Below are 26,257 nucleotides of genomic sequence, written 5' to 3' on the forward strand. Positions count from 1 at the left end.
TTTATTGAGTTGTTAAATCATTTGGTTCTGCAGCAGTTAGGAAAGGACAAGATTAGGAGAGGGGGAGGGGGAGTGACAGAGGGAAAATAGAGAGGAAGTGAGAGAGAGAGATAGGAAGTGAGAGAAAGAGAGAGGAAGTGAGAGAAAGAGATAGGAAGTGAGAGAAAGAGAGAGGAAGTGAGAGAAAGAGAGAGGAAGTGAGAGAGCTTGAGAGAAAGAGAGAGGAAGTGAGAGAGCTTGAGAGAAAGAGAAAGGAAGTAAGAGAGTTTGAGAAAAAGAGAGGAAGTGAGAGAAAGAGAAAGGAAGTAAGAGAGTTTGAGAAAAAGAGAGGAAGTGAGAGAAAGAGAGAGGAAGTAAGAAAGTTTGAGAGAAAGAGAGAGGAAGTAAGAGAGTTTGAGAGAAAGTGAGAGAAAGAGAGAGGAAGTGAGAGAAAGAGAGAGGAAGTAAGAAAGTTGGAGAAAAAGAGAGAGGAAGTAAGAGAGTTTGAGAGAAAGAGAGAGGAAGTGAGAGAAAGAGAGAGAAAGTGAGAGAGTTTGAGAGAAAGAGAGAGGAAGTGGGAGAAAGAAAGAGGAAGTAAGAGAGTTTGAGAGAAAGAGAGAGGAAGTGAGAGAAAGAGAGAGGAAGTGAGAGAAAGAGAGAGGAAGTAAGAAAGTTTGAGAAAAAGAGAGAGGAAGTGAGAGAAAGAGAGAGGAAGTGAGAGAGCTTGAGAGAAAGAGAGAAGAAGTGAGAGAGAGGAAGTGAGAGAAAGAGAGATGAAGTGAGAGAGCTTGAGAGAAAGAGAGAGGAAGTGAGAGAAAGAGAGAGGAAGTAAGAGTGTTTGAGAGAAAGAGAGACGAAGTGAGAGAAAGAGAGAGGAAGTAAGAGTGTTTGAGAGAAAGAGAGAGGAAGTGAGAGAAAGAGAGAGGAAGTGAGAGAAAGAGAGAGGAAGTGAGAGAAAGAGAGAGGAAGTGAGAGAAAGAGAGAGGAAGTAAGAGAGTTTGAGAGAAAGAGAGAGGAAGTGAGAGAAAGAGAGAGGAAGTAAGAGTGTTTGAGAGAAAGAGAGACGAAGTGAGAGAAAGAGAGAGGAAGTAAGAGTGTTTGAGAGAAAGAGAGAGGAAGTGAGAGAAAGAGAGAGGAAGTGAGAGAGCTTGAGAGAAAGAGAGAGGAAGTGAGAGAAAGAGAGAGGAAGTGAGAGAAAGAGAGAGGAAGTGAGAGAAAGAGAGAAAGTTTGAGAAAAAGAGAGAGGAAGTGAGAGAGCTTGAGAGAAAGAGAGAGGAAGTGAGAGCTTGAGAGAAAGAGAAAGGAAGTAAGAGAGTTTGAAAAAAAGAGAGGAAGTGACAGAGAAAGTGAGGGGAAGTGAGAGTGAAATAGTGAAGAAGTGAGAAAGAAAAAGTTAATGAGGTGGTTAGTTAGAACAAATGCTGGGTACTGAGAGTATTAGCTACCTACTAAGTATTCTTACTTTTGTTTCTTTTTTTTTTCTGAAAATGGCAGCGTTTAGTTTCAATTTCTGCTATGTGTAACAAAATTAATTAATTGGTACTAATTGATTAACTAATTGGTTAATTTTTGGATTGATTCGTGTATTGTCATCAACTATGAATAATTAGCAAACATTTCAACTTGATCCGAGAATAGGAAGTGGGAGAATAACGTATCAAAACGTAATAAAGGGATTAAATCCATATATACATCCACATCTCTCATTCATTATTTGTTACTAATAATAATCTAATTAACTAATTTTTTTTTATTGATTCATGTCTTGTCAGGTTTAGTGAATAATTGTGCAATGTTTCAACTTGATCAGAGAAAGTGAAATGGGAGAAAAAAAACATGTTCAAACTTTTTACCAGACAGATAGACAAAGAGTAAGTTGATATACATGGAATCTCCGGGGAGCTGTTATGGGACCGACTTATCAATTTTTTTTATCAATTCATTAAAACAATTTTTGAAAAATGTCACGAGAATGAAGACATTACAAACCAATGAAGACATTACATACCAATGAAGACATTACATACCAATGAAGACATTACATACCAATGAAGACATTACAAACCAATGAAGACATTACATACCAATGAAGACATTACATACCAATGAAGACATTACATACCAATGAAGACATTACATACCAATGAAGACATTACATACCAATGAAGACATTACAAACCAATGAAGACATTACATACCAATGAAGACATTACAAACCAATGAAGACATTACATACCAATGAAGACATTACATACCAATGAAGACATTACATACCAATGAAGACATTACATACCAATGAAGACATTACAAACCAATGAAGACATTACATACCAATGAAGACATTACATACCAATGAAGACATTACAAACCAATGAAGACATTACATACCAATGAAGACATTACAAACCAATGAAGACATTACATACCAATGAAGACATTACATACCAATGAAGACATTACATACCAATGAAGACATTACATACCAATGAAGACATTACAAACCAATGAAGACATTACATACCAATGAAGACATTACATACCAATGAAGACATTACATACCAATGAAGACATTACATACCAATGAAGACATTACAAACCAATGAAGACATTACATACCAATGAAGACATTACAAACCAATGAAGACATTACAAACCAATGAAGACATTACATACCAATGAAGACATTACAAACCAATGAAGACATTACATACCAATGAAGACATTACATACCAATGAAGACATTACAAACCAATGAAGACATTACATACCAATGAAGACATTACATACCAATGAAGACATTACATACCAATGAAGACATTACATACCAATGAAGACATTACATACCAATGAAGACATTACATACCAATGAAGACATTACAAACCAATGAAGACATTACAAACCAATGAAGACATTACAAACCAATGAAGACATTACAATCCAATGAAGACATTACAAACCAATGAAGACATTACATACCAATGAAGACATTACAATCATGTAAAATGGACACACGCAAACAAAAGCACGATCCAAATAAAAGCCAGATTACAAAAAGTGTTTGTATTTTTACTATTAATTTTTTGTATTTTTACTATTAATTTTTGTATTTTTACTATTAATATTTTGTATTTTTACTATTAATAGTAAATCGTTATAAAAAATGGTGCTTTTTAATGAAAAAAATGACTGACAATGACTTACATAACTGATTAAATTTTAAAAACAAAACGATTCTCTATTAGATGATAACAAGCTAGAGCTTTGCAAGTTTCAGAATATCATGAAATTTGATTTTCACTATCTTTCCCAGTTAAGATCTAAACGTGACAGACAGACGAACAGACAGTTCACAGAAAACTAATAGCTGCTGCTCCCCATTCGGATGCCGCCATTAAAAAAAAAAAAAGCAAATTCAAGGACGTGAATAAAAAAAACCCAAAAACCGCTTGGAATGACTGCCAAACTGATCGAGTTGTTTGCAAAAGTGTCCCGGATCCAGATGCATCCACAGACCAATATCTTCAAACATCGTTGTGAGTTTTCTTTGTACACAGGAACATGTTTCACAACTACGCAATGCGCCAGATTCCTTGACTAATCTACTGCCACCTTTGTGGAGTTTTTTTTTTCCCAGTGTGGAATGTGGGTCTGAGTCTAAGGTTTCCACGGCTGGAATAAATATAGACAAGCATTGAGAGGAAAGGTTATAGACCTTGGTGTTGTTCTTCTGTAGTGTCAGTGTCAACGCTAGTGAAATTCACGGCGCCAAAGTTTTAAACTTTGCTAGTTCACAAGTATCTGATCCTATTCCTTTCATCTCCAATTCATGTTTTTGAAATATAAAGAATTGGCTCTTTCTACATCATTTCTTCAAGTCAGTCCTCTAATCCCAGTTTTCCTAGAAAAGTTCTCTAAGCCCAATTTTCCAAGTTTAGTTCTCTAGGCCCAGTTTTCCAAGTTTAGTTCTTTAGGACCAGTTTTAAGTTTGGTTCTCTAAGCCCAGCTTTCCTAGTTTAGTTCTCTAAGCCCAGTTTTAAGTTTAGTTCTCTAGGCCCAGTTTTCCAAGTTTAGTTCTCTAAGCCCAGTTTTAAGTTTAGTTCTCTAGGCCCAGTTTTCCAAGTTTAGTTCTCTAAGCCCAGTTTTAAGTTTAGTTCTCTAGGCCCTGTTTTAAGTTTGGTTCTCTAATCCCAGCTTTCCTAGTTTAGTTCTCTAGGCCCAGTTTTAAGTTTAGTTATCTAGGCCCAGTTTTGCAAGTTTAGTTTTCTAAGACCAGTTTTCCAAGTTTAGTTCTCTAGGCCCAGTTTTAAGTTTGGTTCTCTAAGCCCAGCTTTCCTAGTTTAGTTCTCTAAGCCCAGTTTTAAGTTTAGTTCTCTACGCCCAGTTTTCCAAGTTTAGTTCTCTAGGCCCAGTTGTCTAAGTTTGGTTCTCTAGGCCCAGTTTTAAGTTTAGTTTTCAAAGCCCAGTTTTAAGTTTAGTTCTCTAGGCCCAGTTTTCCAAGTTTAGTTCTCTAGGCCCAGTTTTCCAAGTTTAGTTCTCTAGGCCCAGTTTTAAGTTTAGTTCTCTAGGCCCAGTTTTCGAAGTTTGGTTCTCTAAGCCCAGTTTTCCAAGTTTAGTTCTCTAAGCCCAGTTTTCCAAGTTTATTTCTCTAAGCCCAGTTTCCAAGTTTAGTTCTCTAAGCCCAGTTTTAAGTTTAGTTCTCTAGGCCCATTTTTCCAAGTTTAGTTCTCTAAGCCCAGCTTTCCTAGTTTAGTTCTCTAAGCTCAGTTTTAAGTTTAGTTCTCTAGGCCCAGTTTTAAGTTTGGTTCTCTAAGCCCAGTTTTCCAAGTTTAGTTCTCAGAGCCCAGCTTTCCTAGTTTAGTTCTCTAAGCCCAGTTTTAAGTTTAGTTCTCTAGGCCCAGTTTTAAGTTTGGTTCTCTAAGCCCAGTTTTAAGTTTGGTTCTCTAGGCCCAGTTTTCCAAGTTTGGTTCTCTAAGACCAGTTTTCCTAGTTTAGTCTCTAAGCCCAGCTTTCCTAGTTTAGTTCTCTAAGCCCAGCTTTCCAAGTTTAGTTCTCTAAGCCCAGCTTTCCTAGTTTAGTTCTCTAAGCCCAGTTTTAAGTTTAGTTCTCTAGGCCCAGTTTTCCAAGTTTAGTTCTCTAAGCCCAGTTTTAAGTTTAGTTCTCTAGGCCCAGTTTTCCAAGTTTAGTTCTCTAAGCCCAGTTTTAAGTTTAGTTCTCTAAGCCCAGTTTTCCAAGTTTAGTTCTCTAAGCCTAGTTTTTCAAGTTTGGTTCTCTAAGACCAGTTTCCAAGTTTAGTTCTCTAAGCCCAGTTTTAAGTTTAGTTCTCTAAGACCAGTTTTCCAAGTTTAGTCTCAAAGACCAGTTTCCAAGTTTAGTTCTCTAAGACCAGTTTCCAAGTTTAGTTCTCTAATTCCAGCTTTCCAAGTTTAGTTCTCTAATTCCAGCTTTCCAAGTTTAGTTCTCTAAGACCAGTTTCCAAGTTTAGTTCTCTAAGAACAGTTTCCAAGTTTAGTTCTCTAAGACCAGTTTTCCAAGTTTAGTTCTCTAAGCCCAGTTTTCCAAGTTTAGTTCTCTAAGCCCAGTTTCCAAGTTTAGTTCTCTAAGCCCAGTTTTAAGTTTAGTTCTCTAGGCCCATTTTTCCAAGTTTAGTTCTCTTAGCCCAGCTTTCCTAGTTTAGTTCTCTAAGCCCAGTTTTAAGTTTAGTTCTCTAGGCCCAGTTTTAAGTTTGGTTCTCTAAGCCCAGTTTTCCAAGTTTAGTTCTCTAAGCCCAGCTTTCCTAGTTTAGTTCTCTAAGCCCAGTTTTAAGTTTAGTTCTCTAGGCCCAGTTTTAAGTTTGGTTCTCTAAGCCCAGTTTTAAGTTTGGTTCTCTAAGCCCAGTTTTCCAAGTTTGGTTCTCTAAGACCAGTTTTCCTAGTTTAGTCTCTAAGCCCAGCTTTCCTAGTTTAGTTCTCTAAGCCCAGCATTCCAAGTTTAGTTATCTAAGCCCAGCTTTCCTAGTTTAGTTCTCTAAGCCCAGTTTTAAGTTTAGTTCTCTAAGCCCAGTTTTAAGTTTATTTCTCTAGGCCCAGTTTTCCAAGTTTAGTTCTCTAAGCCCAGTTTTAAGTTTAGTTCTCTAAGCCCAGTTTTCCAAGTTTAGTTCTCTAAGCCTAGTTTTTCAAGTTTGGTTCTCTAAGACCAGTTTCCAAGTTTAGTTCTCTAAGCCCAGTTTTAAGTTTAGTTCTCTAAGACCAGTTTTCCAAGTTTAGTCTCAAAGACCAGTTTCCAAGTTTAGTTCTCTAAGACCAGTTTCCAAGTTTAGTTCTCTAATTCCAGCTTTCCAAGTTTAGTTCTCTAATTCCAACTTTCCAAGTTTAGTTCTCTAAGACCAGTTTCCAAGTTTAGTTCTCTAAGACCAGTTTCCAAGTTTAGTTCTCTAAGACCAGTTTCCAAGTTTAGTTCTCTAAGACCAGTTTTAAGTTTACTTCTCTAATTCCAGCTTTCCAAGTTTAGTTCTCTAATTCCAGCTTTCCAAGTTTAGTTCTCTAATTCCAGCTTTCCAAGTTAGGCCCAGTTTTCCAAGTTTAGTTCTCTAAGCCCAGTTTTAAGTTTAGTTCTCTAAACCCAGTTTTCCAAGTTTAGTTCTTTAGGACCAGTTTTAAGTTTGGTTCTCTAAGCCCAGCTTTCCTAGTTTAGTTCTCTAAGCCCAGTTTTAAGTTTAGTTCTCTAGGCCCAGTTTTCCAAGTTTAGTTATTTAGGCCCAGTTTTGCAAGTTTAGTTTTCTAAGACCAGTTTTCCAAGTTTAGTTCTCTAGGCCCTGTTTTAAGTTTGGTTCTCTAAGCCCAGCTTTCGTAGTTTAGTTCTCTAAGCCCAGTTTTAAGTTTAGTTCTCTAGGCCCAGTTTTCCAAGTTTAGTTATCTAGGCCCAGTTTTCTGAGTTTGGTTCTCTAGGCCCAGTTTTAAGTTTAGTTTTCAAAGCCCAGTTTTAAGTTTAGTTCTCTAGGCCCAGTTTTCCAAGTTTAGTTCTCTAGGCCCAGTTTTCCAAGTTTAGTTCTCTAGGCCCAGTTTTAAGTTTAGTTCTCTAGGCCCAGTTTTCGAAGTTTAGTTCTCTAAGCCCAGTTGCCAAGTTTAGTTCTCTAAGCCCAGTTTTAAGTTTAGTTCTCTAGGCCCATTTTTCCAAGTTTAGTTCTCTAAGCACAGCTTTCCTAGTTTAGTTCTCTAAGCTCAGTTTAAAGTTTAGTTCTCTAGGCCCAGTTTTAAGTTTGGTTCTCTAAGCCCAGTTTTCCAAGTTTAGTTCTCTAAGCCCAGCTTTCCTAGTTTAGTTCTCTAAGCCCAGTTTTAAGTTTAGTTCTCTAGGCCCAGTTTTAAGTTTGGTTCTCTAAGCCCAGTTTTAAGTTTGGTTCTCTAAGCCCAGTTTTAAGTTTGGTTCTCTAAGCCCAGTTTTCCAAGTTTGGTTCTCTAAGACCAGTTTTCCTAGTTTAGTCTCTAAGCCCAGCTTTCCTAGTTTAGTTCTCTAAGCCCAGCTTTCCAAGTTTAGTTCTCTAAGCCCAGCTTTCCTAGTTTAGTTCTCTAAGCCCAGTTTTAAGTTTAGTTCTCTAGGCCCAGTTTTCCAAGTTTAGTTCTCTAAGCCCAGTTTTAAGTTTAGTTCTCTAGGCCCAGTTTTCCAAGTTTAGTTCTCTAAGCCCAGTTTTAAGTTTAGTTCTCTAAGCCCAGTTTTCCAAGTTTAGTTCTCTAAGCCTAGTTTTTCAAGTTTGGTTCTCTAAGACCAGTTTCCAAGTTTAGTTCTCTAAGCCCAGTTTTAAGTTTAGTTCTCTAAGACCAGTTTTCCAAGTTTAGTCTCAAAGACCAGTTTCCAAGTTTAGTTCTCTAAGACCAGTTTCCAAGTTTATTTCTTTAATTCCAGCTTTCCAAGTTTAGTTCTCTAATTCCAGCTTTCCAAGTTTAGTTCTCTAAGACCAGTTTCCAAGTTTAGTTCTCTAAGACCAGTTTCCAAGTTTAGTTCCCTAAGACCAGTTTCCAAGTTTAGTTCTCTAAGACCAGTTTCCAAGTTTAGTTCTCTAAGCCCAGTTTCCAAGTTTAGTTCTCTAAGACCAGTTTTAAGTTTATTTCTCTAATTCCAGCTTTCCAAGTTTAGTTCTCTAATTCCAGCTTTCCAAGTTTAGTTCTCTAATTCCAGCTTTCCAAGTTTAGTTCTCTAATTCCAGCTTTCCAAGTTTAGTTCTCTAATTCCAGCTTTCCAAGTTTAGTTCTCTAAGACCAGTTTTAAGTTTACTTCTCTAATTCCAGCTTTTTAAGCCTGTTTCTCTAAGCCTATGTGTCTGAGCCTGTTTCTCTAAGCCTATGTGTCTGAGCCTGTATCTCTAAGCCCAGCTTAAAATCAGTCTGATTTTGTGTCTTTCCAAGTTGTTTTGAGTTCTGCAAGTTCTGCTGTGGACTGTGCACTTCTGGCCCTTAGTTCCGGTTAGGATCCTTTATCTGAGACAATTGCTTTGAGGTATTTAAAGTACTGACACTTATCAGCTTTTCATCTCCAATACTAATGTTAAATACCTTCAACAAATTCCTCCTTTATGACCTTGCGATCTATAGAGCAGATCAGGTCATCTGTTTCTTTAGCCAACGTTTAACGAGCAGTGTGTCACGTGGTCAATACAACGAATAACAACCTTTACTTTCCACAACTAAAGCATTAGAGTTGCGTTGGGAGAGCCCTAAAAATCTCAAAATCAAAAATCCCCTTCTTAGCCAAAACTCAGGACCCTAGGACCAAGCGCTTAACCACTCAGCCACCGTGTCCCAATCCTCGTGGTATGGAGATCTTGTTTATTAGTGAACCCTATCAATCAGATGGATTCTTTCAGCTATAAGTGATGTCAAAACATTCATACACAAAGGGGATTCTTTAGACAAAGTTGAAAGCGTGGTAATTTGTCTGGGAGTTTTTCTACAAAAACAAGATATTTTTTTTTTGGCAGTAGTCTCCGTCTAAAAGAGCTTGTATTAAATCCAGATTCCATCGGGTAACATTGTAATAAGTTTCATTGAATTCCAGGTCTCTGTCTCAGTTAACACTGTTAACAGGAGTCCCAGTTATACAAACAATATTCTCAACTTGTACACATTACGTAGTGGGTATAAAAAAGAAAGAAAGATAAATATCATGTTGTCCAGGTTTAACCTTGTATTAATATTCCTGTGAGATTTTATTTTGTTCTGTGTGGGTGCTTGTGGGCGTGGGTGTGTGGAGGAGGGGACGGCACTCCAGATAGTCGAACACGAAGATTCCGAATTTCATGTTTAATTTTTTTTTAAAGTCTTGTTAAGTGTTTTTAGAGTGGTTCTTTGCAGAGCAAGAACACTATTGGAGGAGAAATGTTTTTGAGAAATTATCTTCAAGTTGTTCAATTCATGTTAATGTTGTCATCTTTTCTTTTTGTGCGTAACTCTTAGCGAGGGCGGGGGGGGGGGGTAGAAGTGGACATCAGTGCTGGATTTACCTAGAGGCAACATAAGCTATAGCCACGGGCCCCCACTTACTTGGCGCTCTCTCAAAAATAGTTTCAGTGAGGTTTTTTGAAGAGCAAAGGAAAAAGCCTATTACGAGGGGCCCCATATCTCGAATTGCTCATTGCCTTATGTTGATTACAAGGGGCCCCATATCTCGAATTGCTCATTGCCTTATGTTGATTACAAGGGGCCCCATATCTCGAATTGCTCATTGCCTTATGTTGATTACAAGGGGCCCCATATCTCGAATTGCTCATTGCCTTATGTTGATTACAAGGGGCCCCATATCTCGAATTGCTCATTGCTTTCTCTAGTCTAAATCCAATCCTGGTCGTAATGGGTTAGCGTTCTCGCGCTTGGCTTCCAAACCGAAGGATTTCGGGTTTGAATCTCGATGAAGGCAAGGAAGCCCTTAAGTTCATCCAACTCTGATGGGTACCTGACATTATTTGGGGATAAGGCGGCTGTTTATTTGGTGGCCACATGACACTCTCGTTAACGGTCGTCCATAGAAACAGATGACCTTTACATCATCTGTCCTATAGATCGCAAGGTCTGTAAAGGGTTTGTGATGGTTCCTTGACTTGACTTAACGAGGGTATGAAACGTCCAGCACTACGGTGAGGGCTTTCCACAACACACGTGACTCGAGAGGATTTCATTGATGTCATGAATCCTAAGTCAGAAGATCACCATGGTTCCAGAACCACCATCCTGTTGCTGCCAAGCTACTACGATATGGCTTTCAGCTCATCATGGTGTTTGCTTTTAAGCCACCACAACTTGACTGCCAGGTCACCATGACACGATCATCATGATATGTCTGCTAGACCATCATTTTATGTCTGTAAAGCCATCAAACTAACTCCCCATGGCATGACTGCCAGATGTCTTATGTATCCTCGTGTCATTAAGAATTACTTGTTTTTGAAACTCAGACTTTTAAATAAGGACTATGTAATGTAATTATATCCTGTAAAACTGACACATCTCAAGATCGTAACTCCCCTTTCTATTCTGCCCTCCCCCCTCGCAATGTTTTGATAAATCCCAAAAAGGTCAAGGATTTATTTTCGGTCAAATCCCTTGACTTCATATTTACCTAATAACTTTATTGACTCGAGCAAAGTTTGTGCCCGCGCACACGACCAGTAGTGCTACGTCTGCCAGCGCAGTGTGCTGGTTATCTCGACGTTGGCCAGTTAACAACCAATTCATTGAGTCTATAAAAACTATTTCACTTTTTACATAAGTATTTGGTCCATCTTGAAAAGATAAAAAATGAAAGCAAAGACTTCGCATATATGGCAGTTGATTTCCTTAAATCCAAAAAACATGCGTGTTTAACGCACTTACAAAAACAAGGTTACAAATACAGTTTGTGTGGAAACACAAACTCAAAATCGGCCCATTTGGTCCACCCAGGTAAAAAGGCAGGTTTCAATATTTTCAGAAAGAATATCAGAATGAAATTCTATCAAAGGCAAATGACAGAGAAGAATGGAGAAAGAAGGTTGACAGATCTTGTGTGGTGCCCCAATGGTCCAGCAGACCAAGGGATATGTGAAAGTGAATGTGAAGTTCGATGTGAACCTGGCCTAACTGATGTCTTATTATGATTATCTAATTGATCTAGTTGTTTTGTAAAGAGGTAATCTCTTAATCAAAGCCTCAAGGAAAAAAAAATTCCTTACAAAAAAATTCCTTTAATTTAAGAGTTCCATTGCTACAGTATTGCTATTCGTTTAGTTAAGTGTTACATTGCTGGTTTAAGGTTTCATTAGAGTGGGCGCAATGTCTGCAAAGGGGGAGTTGTGTGGAGTTCATTTTGTTCAGATGGTAATTTAATAGAGGTGTGTGTCCTGCTCTAAGTTGGAAAATGTAGATTGTTCTTTATGGGGGAGGAAGTTAATAGGGGAAGGTGGGGCTAGTTGTCACAGTTTTCAGATTTTGATGTTTTAAACATATTTAGAATTCATTGATTCTCACCAAACTTAACATGCTGTAACTTAAACATTCAGACAACAATTAGAGTAAATGAAATAAACTTGATCTCTTTATTTATCAAAGTTATACAACAAAAAAGTTGCTGGGTTGAGGTTGTGACAATTTGCCCCACACCGGGGTAAGTTGACACAGGCATGGGGTAAAATGTCACACATTTAAAAAATCACCATATCTTGCTATGTTTAAAAGAAATAGCATATTAAGTCAAGACTTTGTTTTGTAGTAGTTTCCTTGACTGGCCGTCGTGAAATAATGATATATATGTGAAGGTTCTGAAAAGTTTTGGACCTAACAAGAAAAGCTGTAGGTTTTTCTTCAAAATAATGTTTATTTTTTTCTATATAATATTTGTAAAATATCTGTTCACTTCTTTCAGCAATGCACCCACTTCCAACCTATCTAAATAGTAGGACTAGGTAACTTCTTTCCTAAAATAAATGTTGCGCTCGGAGGACATCTTTTCTGTATGTTGATGCTGGCATAACCTTTGTAAACAGCATTATTTAAAGAGAAAGTCGCTTAACACTATTTAGGTATCTATTAGGTATCACCATAAAAAGGAATCAATAAAACAAATAATTATTAATAAACAAATATTAATATTAAAATTTGTTTTCAAAATGCTTAATCTTCATTGGGGCAAGTTGTCACAACTGTGACAAATTACCCCAACCTGTGTGACAACTTGCCCCACAACAATTTTCAGAACATTTATTTTAATAACATTTTATTGGGTCGAGCTTTTTGAAAAAAACTAATTTCAATGTGTAATTAATACACAGAGATATGAAACAGTGTAATGTTAGACAATCATCTCAAAATTATAAGTGTTTTTCAACAAAATTATACAAAAATAAAATTCCACTTTCCGAACAGTCAAAAACAATGAATCATGATAATTTTAAAATGCGAAAAGGTATCGACTTCATTTTATAACTATTTGTAAATGTTTCCGTAAACATCTCAGCTGTAGTTTCACATTTTTGATAGCGCATCACATTATATCGATATGGTGTTTGTGACAACTTACCCTTGTGACATTTCACCCCACCTTCCCCTACTGTCCAGTTTGTTAGGCATAGTCATTTTGTACATGGCTCTGCCTGTTTCCTGATGCCTAGTGATGGGAACTAAACTAAATTTTTTTAGTTAAACTAAAACTAAGTTTGAACTAAAAAAAAGTAATTAAACTTTTAGTTAATCACAAATTGAAAAAATTAGTTAAACTAAACTAAGAAACTTTAGTTAAACTTTTACTAACTATTTTGACCTTTTTTAAGGACGAAACAGCCAAAAAATGAAAAATATAAACAACAACCAATCTCTTTAACAAAATGTAATAAACATTTATTTGTGCACATAAAAAAAGATTTAAATGTATTTATGGGATAGATGTAGATCTTAATAGAATCACTAGATTAGACTAGAATGATACTATTATAGAAAGAAATTAGAAGTAATTGTCCAAATTCTAATATAAGTTACCTTTTTAGAAGTAATGATAAAACTGCATGTTGACTCGCTAACTAACTCTAAATTCTAGAATATTCTGGATCTAATATCTTCTACAAACGAAATGATCAGAAACATAATCTGGATCTAGAATTAGATCTAGCTACTAGACCAAGATCAAATAATTAATATTTTAATCTAAAAATAATTTAAGAAATACTAGTTACTACTACTACTACGTACTAGATCTAAATTCTAAATAGAGTCTAGTAGATATCTTAGTAACTCTAGATCTATCTAGAGATTTTAGATTATTATAATTATGATTATAACAAGATATGGGTATTTAGATCTATAATATACTATAATATAATAAACTGTAGTAGATAATACTAGATCTAATAGATCTAGATAGTAGATATAAGAATAATTATAATAGAAGTAGATGTAGATCTAGTCAAGATTTAGTTAATTTAGTATTAGATCTAGTATAAATAGTGACGACTATTATTAGTAGGCCTATTATGGTCATTAATATTATAGATCTATCATCTTTGCATCTTAGGTCTTAGTATCGGCCTAATAAGTAATCTAGAATTTTCTAGATATATCTAGATCTAATCTAGACTCTAATTCTAGAATAGTAGAATCTCTAAACTAATAGATCTATATTATTGACTTATAATTTTAAATTTACATTTAGATCTAAGACTACTAAGAGTTAGACTCTACTTAAGACTAAGAGACTAAAATAATTAAATATAGACTATTAAGACTATAGATAGATCTAATAGTAATAGTAGAATATAGTAGTAATAGACTAATACTAATAGACTAGACGTCACTAGACTCTAACTTTAGATCTATCTAGTAAAAAGTTTTAAAATACAAAGAGTCGACATTTCTTTTAGATCTATAGGCCCTATAGTAAAGCAAAATTCTTTGCCTGCAGCTATACAGGAACACACTGGTGTTTAATAAAAAAAAAAACAGCAAAATGTAGATCTATAGAAGCAAGGAATTATCAGGATTTCTCAAGCAGCGAAACTTGCTAGAAATATAATGAACACGTGTATTTTTTTTAAAAGGCGGGAATATCGGCCATTATAGGGTTTAAGGTCAAAAGGCTTTCTAGTGACCTGTGCACCCTCAAGTTTATTCTCCTCACTATCATTCATTATAGATTCTCCGAATTACATATATCTAAATATTTATTGGTATGACCGTATGTATGTTAAAAAAGTTTGTAAAATTTGTAATTAAACTTTTTAGTTTGTAACTAAAAAAAATTAATTAAACTAGGATTTTAACTAAACTATTTTTTTTTAATTAAACTTTGGCCTTAACTAATTTTTTTTAGTTAAACTAAAAGTTAGCAACTTTTTAGTTAACTTTTGCCCATCACTACTGATGCCCATTGGTTGAGCCACTACTCTTTGTGATTGTTGACTAACATTGACCTTAGGGTGAGGTAGTTAACAGGTATATCTGGTTGTTCCATAGATAAACCTGCCTTTGATAGTTTATCTGCCTTTTCATTTCCCATGATGCCAATGTGTCCAGGGATCCACTGTAGTGTGATATATTTAATTTTGATATCATCTGATGGATTATCACAATTAGTGTTGTCAACTCTCTTGGGCTGTTTGAGGTGCTGCTGTTAAGTGCTTGCAGAGTAGATTGGGAGTCTGTAAAGACAACAATATCTGATGGTGGTTGCACTCCTTCATATAATTTGTTTTCCACTGTCTGGAGTGCTATGGTAATTGCCTCAATTTCGGCTTGAAAGTTTGAGCAGTAATCGCCACAGGTTGCGCTTATCTCAAAGTGTTTATTTTTAGGGAAGACCAGGAAGGCACTAAGACCAGTATTGGTGGTGCCTTTGAAAGCCGATCCGTCTGTATATATATGGATAGCTGTTTTTGGATAGCTTTCAATTGTTTCGAGCGTGCCTACTTTGAGCTCCAGTGGATTTGATTCTTTTGTTAAGGTGTTAGTTAGTAAATGTGTTTTAATGGTTGGTTGTTTGTAGTATAGTCCAGGCGTTATGTTTGAAAATCTGGTAATTTTTTCTCTGTTATTGGGCAGGTGGTGTTTTAGGGCTAGTTCGTCAGTAAGTTGGATCAGAGTTCTTTGCTTTTTTTGGTTGTTTTTCTTATTTCTCTGTGTTAGTAATTTATTTGGATGGTCATCCTCCAACCTTCTGTGTCTCTCAATAGCTTCTAATGCTGCTCTGTTGCGCCTTAACTTAAGAGGTTCAATATTGGAGTCTATTTCACAGGCTGCTGTGGCAGTAGTTCTCATACATCCACTAATTAGCCGCAAGGCTTGGTTTTGGATTGTGTCTAAAGATGATTGATAGGTTTTGTTGGCAGCTACTTGTATGGAGAGACAGTTATCCAATACAGATCTGACGTATCCAGTGTATAAATGTCTTAAGGTTTTCTTTTCAGCTCCCCAGGATGTTCCTGCTAGGTGTTTTATTATGTTTAATCTTTGTGATGCCTTTTCTTTTAAATCTGCCGTAAAGTGTTTTAGCGACAGTCTTTGGTCTAATTTTACACCAAGATATGTTAGATTTTCTTCTTTACATGTGAATCTATTTTTAGGATGTAGTTTCTTTTTGCTGTTTTGTTGCTGTGGCTAAAGATTGAATAAACTGACTTTTCTTTGTTTATTTCCATTTTCCATAATTTTGAATATCGTCCCGAGACATGACGTTAAACTGCGCTCCTCTTTCCTTAGCACTTTTGGACCTCAAAAGTGCCCTACTTCTTTTCTATCATTGTGTCTGCCTCCTCTTTTCCTAAGTCTGCCTTCATTGATCATCACACTGTCTCCTTAACTTTAAATTCTCACTACGTCCTAGACCAGTCCGTTTGCCGTGGACTGCGACGGGTAAGGGGGGATAAAGAGATCCTGGTGTTTGAGTGGTGGCTATCTGAGGATAAACCACAACAACACAATACTTTGGCTCCAAGTTCCCCTAGACCTGAGACCCAGATGGCCCGCTCTGGGTCAACCGGCTGGTCATGCCGAGCTACCAGCATAGGTCGTCGACCTATGCTGGAGGGCGGTGGCTGGAGGGTCAATCAGGGAGCTGCTGTATCGGACACATGTCCGATGTAGCAGCTGACTGAGTATAGCACCTGTGTAGCCCTGGCGGGCTCATTCTGGACATCCGAATGGCCCATCCCCTAGTTGGGCTCGATGGCGGGTGGGTAGCACAGGTGCCGAATTAACAAAAATATATATGGACAAAAAAACACACACAAAACTACTTGCACCAGACCTATGTCTGGGCAAGAAACGTCGAATTGTTGATAAAAAAGAGGAGGTCCCAAAAAGCTGTGCCACCTGGCCATCATTTCTGGTGGTTAGGTGCACAGAGGAGGGGAAAAGCCTGACAAAGTTGAGCCCTTTTATTATCTATAAGGGACTCAAGTCAGTAGTGGGAGAGCCCAAGAGTGTGTCTAAGCTACACAAATCAATATAACTCCTTGTAGAAGTAGACAGCAAGACACACTCTGATGGGCTTTTAAGATGCCGAAGACTCTGTGATCTCCAAGTGGAAGTCATGCCACACAAGAGTCTGAACACCAGCAGAGGTGTAATCAGCTCTAGGGACCTACTGGAATGTTCCGAGAAGGAAATAGTGGAGGGCATTGAAGGAGTCACCCATGCCCGGCGCATTACCAGGCGCAGGGAGGGTGAGGAGGTCAAAACCGCCACTATTATCCTCACATTCGGAACTAGGACACCGCCAGAGTATGTGAAGTCAGGATACCTACGAGTTCCAGCGAGGCCCTACATACCTAACCCCATGAGGTGCTTCAAGTGCCAGGGTTATGGACACGGCGCGGCAGTCTGCAAGAGGAACACTGTGTGTGCCAGATGTGCTGGAGAGGGTCATGAGGACAAGGGCTGCACAGCCCAGTTCAAATGCCCAAACTGTCAAGCTGGCCACTCAGCCTACTCCAAGGACTGCCCTGTGTGGAAACAGGAGGTTGCCGTGCAGGAGTACAAGGCAAGAAACGGATGTACCTTTAGCCAGGCGAAATCGGCTGTACTGGCCCTACCCAAGGGCCAATTCGGCTTGACAAAGACCTACGCCCAGGCTGTTGCTAAGATAGGAAGATCCATAGCCACACAGACGGACACATTGACCCCACCACCCCCTCCTCCTCCTCCAACTCAGAAGAAAACACCGCCAAAGAACACACCTCTGAAGAAACAAGAAAGCCCTGTTGTCATGCTAAAGAACAGGTTCTCTGTGCTCGCTGATGAGAGCATGGAGACTGAGCAGCATGTCAAAACCAATACTCCGGGAGAACCCGGAGACATCATGTCTGACACGGGTTCTCCTCAGAGAACCCAGCCAGACACCCCAACCTCTACCGAGTTAGAGGTTGACCAACTCCCTAAGGGGAGAAATCAAAGCGGAGAGGATGCCCGAGGCGAGAGAGGAGGAAATAACCTCCGCTCTAACCAGAGGGATCTCCCCTCTCCAGAGAGAAAGACTTCCCCCAAAAGGGGGTTGTCCTCCTCTCCATCCAAACCCAAGAATAAAAATACCAAGGTCACTGGAATAAAGGGAAACCCCTCCGGGGGCCTCCCAAGGCCAAATAGCTCCAAGTAGGTCATCTAGAATAAGCCATGGATTCCAGAATTGTACAGTGGAATTGTAGAGGCCTCAAGGCCAATTACGAGGAAATGCAGCTACTGATGGACTCTGAGACTCCTGTAGCTGTCTGCTTACAGGAAAAATTTCTGAAAGATTGCATCAGCTTCCGAAGCTACCGTGCTTACAGCAAGAATGTTGAGGATGCAGAGAGAGCATCAGGTGGAGTCTGTATCCTTGTGAAGGATAGCATCCCCCATGAGAGGGTAGAACTACAGACCACACTACAGGTCGTAGCAGCTAGGATAACCCTTCACAAGGTTATCACTTGCTGCAGCCTGTATCTACCACCAGGCGCTCCATTAAACCGAACAGACATGGAGGACCTATTGAAACAACTCCCCCGGCCTTATTTAATCCTTGGGGATTTCAATGCCCATAACACCATGTGGGGATCCAACAATACCGACACAAGAGGTCGTATGCTGGAGGATATCTTCCTCCAACATGATTTATGCATACTTAATGATGCATCACCGACCTACTTGCACCCAGGAACTGGATCACTCACATGCATTGAACTCACCGTATACGTCCCCGGACTTCTGGACGACTTTAAATGGTCAGTTAGCAATGATCTACGGGGAAGTGATCACTTCCCAATCATCAATACTAACAATCTCCCTTCATTGGGACGACCTCAGCGGTGGAAACTGAATAAGGCCGATTGGGAACAATTCCAAAAAAGATGCTCCGAGGATATCACAGAAAATATCCTCGATGAACAGAACCCAGCTGATACCTTTGCTAGCAAGCTACTAAGTATAGCCAGGAAAGTTGTACCCCTAACCTCTGCAAATCCAAAACGGCCTAGCAAACCATGGTTTGATACAGCTTGCAAAAGTGCTATTGGCGATAGGAAAAAACGACTGGCTGCATTTATAAAGAATCCTTCCCAGGAAAACCTAAAGCTATACAGGATAGCTAGAGCAAAGGCTAGACAAACCATAAGGTCAGCCAAAAGGAATTCCTGGAGAAGTTTTGTTGGCAGTCTGGATGCCAAAACTTCTGCTAGAGCGGTTTGGAAGGCAGTAAGGCGAATCAAAGGGAAAGAATCAAATGCAATAGGGCATTTGAAAAACCAAGGACGAACTGTCACGTCCCACAGAGAAATAGCTGACTGCCTTGCATCCTCAATAGCAGAAAAATCATCCACTGCACACTACACGCCAGAGTTCCAAAAAGTCAAAACCAGGGAGGAAAGACACCCCATTGATTTCAGGTCAGAGAACAATGAAGACTACAACAAACCGTTCTCGCTTGAGGAACTGAGGGAATCGCTGGACAAGTCACATGACAGCGCCTGGAGAAGACGAAATCCATTACCAGTTCCTCAAGCACCTTCCCGAACCCTCATTGGCAGTCCTGCTAGGGGTCTATAACTGTGTGTGGCAAACAGGCGCTTTCCCAAACAGCTGGAGGAAAGCCACAGTTATACCGATACCTAAACCGGGAAGAGACGGCTCTGATCCAGCTAACTATCGACCAATAGCACTATCAAGCTGCATCTGCAAAACCATGGAAAGAATGATTAACAGTAGGCTGGTCTGGTACCTGGAAAGGAATAAAGTGATCTCAAACTACCAGTGCGGATTCCGGCAGGGGCGGACAACAACTGACCACCTGGTAAGGCTGGAAGCTTATATTAGAAATGCATTACTCAGAAGAGAACATCTAGTAGCTGTATTCTTCGATATAGAAAAGGCCTATGACACAACCTGGAAACATGGCATTCTACGTGACCTGGCGCTTATGGGGCTTAAGGGACACCTCCCCCGTTTTGTGGAGGAATTCCTGAAAGATCGAAAATTTCAGGTTCGAGTGGGCAACTCCGCTTCTGACACTCATGACAAGGAAATGGGTGTACCCCAAGGCAGCATTCTGTCAGTCACCCTGTTCAACATTAAAATAAATAGCATCATAAATGCGCTGTCCCCTGGCATAGAGTGCTCTTTGTATGTTGATGACTTTGTCATTCTCACTTATGGGAAAAACATGAACACCTTAGAAAGAAAATTACAGTTATGTTTAAACAAAATTCAGGGTTGGGCAAACTATAATGGTTTCAAATTCTCAGACTCCAAAACAGTTAGTATGCATTTTTGTAATCTAAGGGGACTTCACCCAGACCCTGAACTATTTATACACAAAAAGAAGATCCCTGTCGTGAAAACTACAAAATTTTTAGGCCTCACCTTAGATTCCAAATTTAATTTTCTCCCCCACATTAAGGAACTTAAGAAGAAATGCCAAAAGTCATTAAACATACTAAGAGTACTCAGCCATACGGACTGGGGAGCTGACAGAGATACCTTGCTGCTGCTCTATCGGAGTCTAATTCGATCCAAGCTAGACTACGGATCCATAATATATGGAGCAGCAAGGAAGTCGTACCTAAAAATACTGGAACCAATACAAAATGCTGCCTGCGTCTCTGTCTCGGCGCGTTTCGTACATCACCTATCCCAAGTCTCCATGTGGAGGCTGGAGAACTCCCCATGGATATAAGAATGAAAATGCTTGCAATGCAGTATATAGTCAAGCTAAAATCCAACCCCACGAACCCTGCTTTTGACTCCATATTTAACCCCACAGAGGTAGAATTATACAATCGAAGGCCTAACGTCATACAGCCGTTGGGCCTTCGAATGAGAGAACCCATCCAAAATTTAACCCCACCCATTGACCAAATCTCTAAAATAGAAACCCCTCAGAACCCTCCTTGGCTAATGAATAAACCCAAATTAAATTTATCCCTCCTCAATTTCAAAAAAGAAAATACAGACCCAAGCATACTACAAGTCCACTTTAAGGAACTGCAGGAGAGCTACGAAGATTGTGGCACCATCTACACAGACGGATCCAAAATGGAGGGAAAGGTCGCGTGTGCCTGCTCCTTTCGGAACAAAACAATCTCCCGTAGACTCCCCGATGGCTGCTCCATCTTTACGGCCGAATTGCACGCAATATTGCTTGCACTTATGGCCGTAAAAGCATCAGAAAGGAGGAAATTTATAATCTGCTCCGACTCCAAATCTGCATTGCAAGCTTTAGGGCGGATGAAGACTGACATCCCATTGGTACATAAGAGCCTGAAGCTGTTGGACCGTACGGATGTCACCTTCATCTGGGTCCCCTCCCATGTTGGCATTGAGGGAAACGAAGCCGCAGACGGAGAAGCAAAGAGAGCCCTAAATCATGCGGTGTCAGGAATCCAAATTCCCTACTCGGACCTGAGACAAAGTATTGCCTCTGCCACCTATCGAGAGTGGCAGAACCGATGGGAGGCTGAGACTCACAGTAAACTCAGGCAGATTGTGGCGGATGTCAGGTGGCGGCCCACATCTAAGGGTCTGACAAGGCGTGGTAGCACGACCATGTCCAGACTTAGGATTGGCCACACCTACATCACGCACTCTTTTGTACTGAAGAGAGAGGAGCCCCCACTTTGTGAGTACTGTGACTCTCGCCTCACCGTGGAACATATCCTTGTTGATTGCCCCAGATACCAGGATGTCAGGGCGAAATATTTTAGAGTCACTAATTTAAATACACTATTTGATAATGTCGACCCTGGGAAGGTACTGGGCTTTATCCGGGAAGTGGGGCTATCTACGAAGATCTGATTTATGAATTTGTGAACATGCACTATTTACATTAGATTTTTACCAAATATTTAAATTTTTACTACCTTTACTATTTTAACTGTGAATAGACCTTGATTTTAATGATATGACTGTATAGAATCTGGGGACTGCAGGCACGACATGGCCTAAATTGTGCCGATGTGCCTCAAATCAAAAATCAAATCAAATAATTTTGAATACGTGGAGAAAGTTGTGAGGGCTCTATTTATTTTGAATCTAGTCAGCACTGGGTATTTCTTTGTAGTCCAAATTAAAAGGTCGTCTGCGAAAAGTGCCTTATTGACCGAAATGAGGTTCGGGAGGTCAAGATTAGAAATCGAGTGCAGCTAAGGGCTGAACCTTGTGGTAGTCCTTCTACCAAACCTTTTTTTTTACTAGAGATGGCACCTTCGAATTGGGTTTGGATGGTTCTGTTTTTTAAGAATGCCCTGATCCAGCTGTACATTCTTCCATGGATAACCATTTTTTTCATCTTCCAATTTTTTATTTTTTTTTTACACAACAAAGTAAGAACAGTTTGCATAAATGTGTTAAAAATATGGTAAATAGTCATCTCCCTTACCTAATAGCCTCCCTTGATGTTACTATTAATAGTGACTAGTTGGAAAAGTGGTGTATTTGTATGAAAAAACTGCTTGCACGCTTGATTTAAAAAATTAGATTTTTTGCTGTCAGAAAAGAAAAAAAAGTAGCCGTTGCATCAGAACTTTGAATGGTCTAAAATATTGTGATGTCGGATTTTCACTACCTTTTCTAGTTTACGAGATCTAAACGGGACGGACGGACGGACGGACAGACCACACAAAACCAATAGCGTCTTTTCCCCTTTCGGGGACCGCTAAAAAGCATACACAAGCACACACACAGAGTTCTAATACATAACAAGGTTACAAAAGATAGTTTGTGTGGAAACACAAACTCAAAATCGGCCCCCGAAGAGGTCCACCCAGGCAGGCTTCAATATTTTCAGAAAGAACATCCAAATGAAATTATATCATAGACAAATGAGAGATAAGAATGGAGAAAGAAGGTTAACAGATCTTGTGTAGTGCCCCAACGGTCCCGCAGATCAAAGGATAGGTGAAAGTGAATGTAAAGTTAGATGTGAAACCTTGGTCTGTTGAAACGTCAGGGCACCACACTTGATCTGTTGAAACGTCAGGGCACCACACTTGATCTGTTGAAACGTCAGGGCACCACACTTATTCTGTTGAAACGTTAGGGCACCACACTTGATCTGTTGAAACGTCAGGGCACCACACTTGGTCTGTCGTACGTCTTCCTCTATTCCTCTTGTCCTCATTAGAAGACCTTTTATCAATGTCGCTCTTTAATAGCTCCCACTGCCCCCCCCCCCCGGTTCTGTTTCCTGAAGGTTTTCTCAAGCTCTGGAGACCTTGTGATATAGCCATAAAATTTTTATGACAGTGGTCTGCTGGCTACCGTGGGGCCCAATCGCCATTGTGATTCTGTTACGAACATCCCATTTGGGCTTTGAGCCCTCTATAACATCTCAATTCTATAGCTAGGATCCTCTTCTGTAGTTCTGCAGTTAGCGTCCATTTGCAAAATGTTTTTTTATAGAGCATATATCAACTCACTCTTTCTGTCTATCTCTATCTGTCTGGTACAAATAATAAAATAAATAATAATAAAATTGACAATGACATTAGAGATTTAGCGTTCCAAAGGGTAGCTTTTGTTAAGGTGGCCTTTTTTTTTAGGCATAGAGTTTTTACCTAAAGATCTCAAATTGACCTTCGACCTTCGGAATGGTTGCCAAGCATTTGATCATTTCACCCTATCTCCATAACCTATCATCACTGTCTGTCCTTCTTTGTGTCTTAGTATGCAGTACTTCCTTATTTGTATCTCATTATACAGTACTTCCTTTATTATGTCTCGTTATATCATGGAGTACTTCTTTGTGTCTCGTTATGCAGTACTTCCTTCTTTGTGTCTCGTTATGCAGTACTTCTTTGTGTCTCGTTATACAGTACTTCTTTGTGTCTCGTTATGCAGTATTTCCTTTGTCTGTCTCGTTATTTAGTACTTTATTCTTGTGTCTCGCTATTCAGTAATTTCCCGGACTTCAGTACTTTTTTTCGCATTCCTCGATTTTCAGTATTTTTTTGTTCGTGTGTTGTAGTCTTCAGTACTTTTTTTTCCCCTGTGTCTAGGTCTTAAGTACTTTGTTTTGGTGTATTTGGTCTTTAGTACTTTTTTTCGTGTATATCGGTCTTATTTAAATTTATTTTCGTATGTCACGGTTTGCAGTGCTTTTTTCGTGTGTTTCAGTATTCAGTACTCCTTTTGTGTGTCACGGTATTCGGTATTTCTGTCATGAATCTCGTTCTAATGTATACCCACAGCATGTCTCGTACTGCAGCATTTTATTTCTGTCTAAGACTACAGCATCTCCAGTATTTCCATGATGTTTCATGGTCTTCCGAACCTCCCGCTGCTTGAAACGTATCGCCCTGGGGAATTCTTTTTTTTTTAGGAGGTGATTATGTCTGGAAAAATTTTTAGCAAATCGGTCGTCTAAACAAACATCGAAAAATGTGTGTGTGTGTGTGTGTAGGCGAGAAAAAGTGTGTGTGTGTGGGCTAGAAATAGTGTGTGTGAGAGAGAGAGAGTGTGAGGGAGTACTCGTAGAATCCAATGTACTATGTCTCTACGCCAAGTGTATGTGTATCGGTGTGAATGTCTGTGTTTGTCTAGGAATGTGTTTCTGGAAATATTTGGAAGTTTTAGAAAAACACAAAAAAGAAAAACATTTCGACTTGGAGAGAAATATATTTGAAAAAGAGAGATCATATTTGAAAAAGAGAGATCATATTTGAAAGAGAGAGATCATATTTGAAAGAGAGAGATCATATTTGAAAGAGAGAGATCATATTTGAAAGAGAGAGAGATCATATTTGAAAGAGAGAGATCATATTTGAAAGAGAGAGATCATATTTGAAAGAGAGAGATCATATTTGAAAGAGAGAGATCATATTTGAAAGAGAGAGAGATCATATTTGAAAGAGAGAGATCATATTTGAAAGAGAGAGATCATATTTGAAAGAGAGAGATCATATTTGAAAGAGAGAGAGATCATATTTGAAAGAGAGAGAGATCATATTTGAAAGAGAGAGATCATATTTGAAAGAGAGAGAGATCATATTTGAAAGAGAGAGATCATATTTGAAAGAGAGAGAGATCATATTTGAAAGAGAGAGATCATATTTGAAAGAGAGAGATCATATTTGAAAGAGAGAGAGATCATATTTGAAAGAGAGAGAGATCATATTTGAAAGAGAGAGATCATATTTGAAAGAGAGAGATCATATTTGAAAGAGAGAGATCATATTTGAAAGAGAGAGAGATCATATTTAACAAGAAAAGACACAAACCTTATAACAAGAAACTAACATGGACTATAGGACGCGTTCCAATGTGACCTACAAAGAAGTAAACATACACAGTTAACTTCTATAATGAACTGTTGAACTGGTTGTCATTCTATACATTTCTGACGTGATTCCACAGTATCGACTTTAAATATTTCAGCTTAGCTTGGGAAGAACGCTTTTATTATTTGGTGTCTGAGATTTAGGGATTTTTTTACGTGTGAGTCTCATTCATGAACTGGATGGTGGCAGCTGTGGGACATGCTCAATGGAAGCTTGGGGGCTACTTTCTTATCCGTTGTGTCATGACAACATTCACTTACCATGCAACACTCAACATTCGAGAGAAAACAAAAAAAAAAAGTCGGTTAAGGAATGCAACATACAAATTGTCCAGGTTAGATCTTACTGCCAGAAGCAGGTAGAGAGAGAGAGAGAGAGAGAGAGAGAGAAATGTAAGCTTGAGTGTACAGTAGCCGAGAACAACAACAACAAAGAGAAGAGAGAAGTCACCACAACAAGAATCCATTCTGTTCGAGAGTATGTACATGATTCATGTGAACGATTATATAGATAAGTGAGACAGATACAAAGATACACAGCAAATACACAGATAGATAGATAGATAGATAGATAGATAGATAGATAGATAGATAGATAGATAGATAGATAGATAGATAGATAGATTTTCAAGTTAATTAGATAGATTAGATAGATAGATAGATAGATAGATAGATAGATAGATAGATAGATAGATAGATAGATAGATAGATAGATAGATAGATAGGATAGATAGATAGATTTTCAAGTTAATTAGATAGATTAGATAGATAGATAGATAGATAGATAGATAGATAGATAGATAGATAGAAGATAGATAGATAGATAGATTTTCAAGTTAATTAGATAGATTAGATAGATAGATTGATAGATAGATAGATAGATAGATAGATAGATAGATAGATAGATAGATAGATAGATAGATAGATAGATAGATAGATAGATAGACAGATTTTCAAGTTAATTAGATAGATAGATAGATAGATAGATAGATAGATAGATAGATAGATAGATAGATTAGATAGATAGATAGATAGATAGATAGATAGATAGATAGATAGATAGATAGATAGATAGATAGATAGATTTTCAAGTTAATTCTCCTTTTTCTAAATCTTTCTCAAGTGGTAAAAGAAATAAAAATGAAATCCTCAGACAGAACTTTCTAAAAAAAAAAGTGTGGAGGAAAAAAAAAAAAGCAAATATTTGAATCTGTCTGCTTGTTCCTTATATAGACATCAAGTTCCGTTGAAAGACGTGTCATCGTGACCCAAGTTCGGTCGCCCGAGTGCCACCAGATCAATTAGGGAGTAGTTAGAATCCAAATTGTGAACGAGGCAGAAAACCTCATTCTGTCTTCGTCTAGACGTGCCATCAGGAGAGGAACCCACACAGCCTAATCCTTTCATCAAAGTACCGCCTGAAGTGGCTCTCAGTGTGTGTGTGTGTGAGAGAGAGTGTGATAAGACAGTGGAGAAAAAAGGAATGGACTAATGATCTCGAAGTGAGTACTAAAACCAGAGATTGGTGAGTTCTTGGCTTTCTGTGTTGAG

General features: G+C 38.6%; 1 protein-coding gene across 5 annotated transcripts in view; it reads left to right on the top strand.

Annotated features, from left to right (window-relative positions):
- LOC106071070 (transmembrane protease serine 11A-like) overlaps positions 1–26,257 on the top strand; it is a 156,328-nt gene that overhangs the window by 92,030 nt on the left and 38,041 nt on the right. The gene's annotated exons all lie outside the window — the stretch shown is intronic.

Source organism: Biomphalaria glabrata, chromosome 2, assembly GCF_947242115.1.
Source record: "Biomphalaria glabrata chromosome 2, xgBioGlab47.1, whole genome shotgun sequence".
NCBI lineage: Eukaryota > Metazoa > Mollusca > Gastropoda > Planorbidae > Biomphalaria > Biomphalaria glabrata.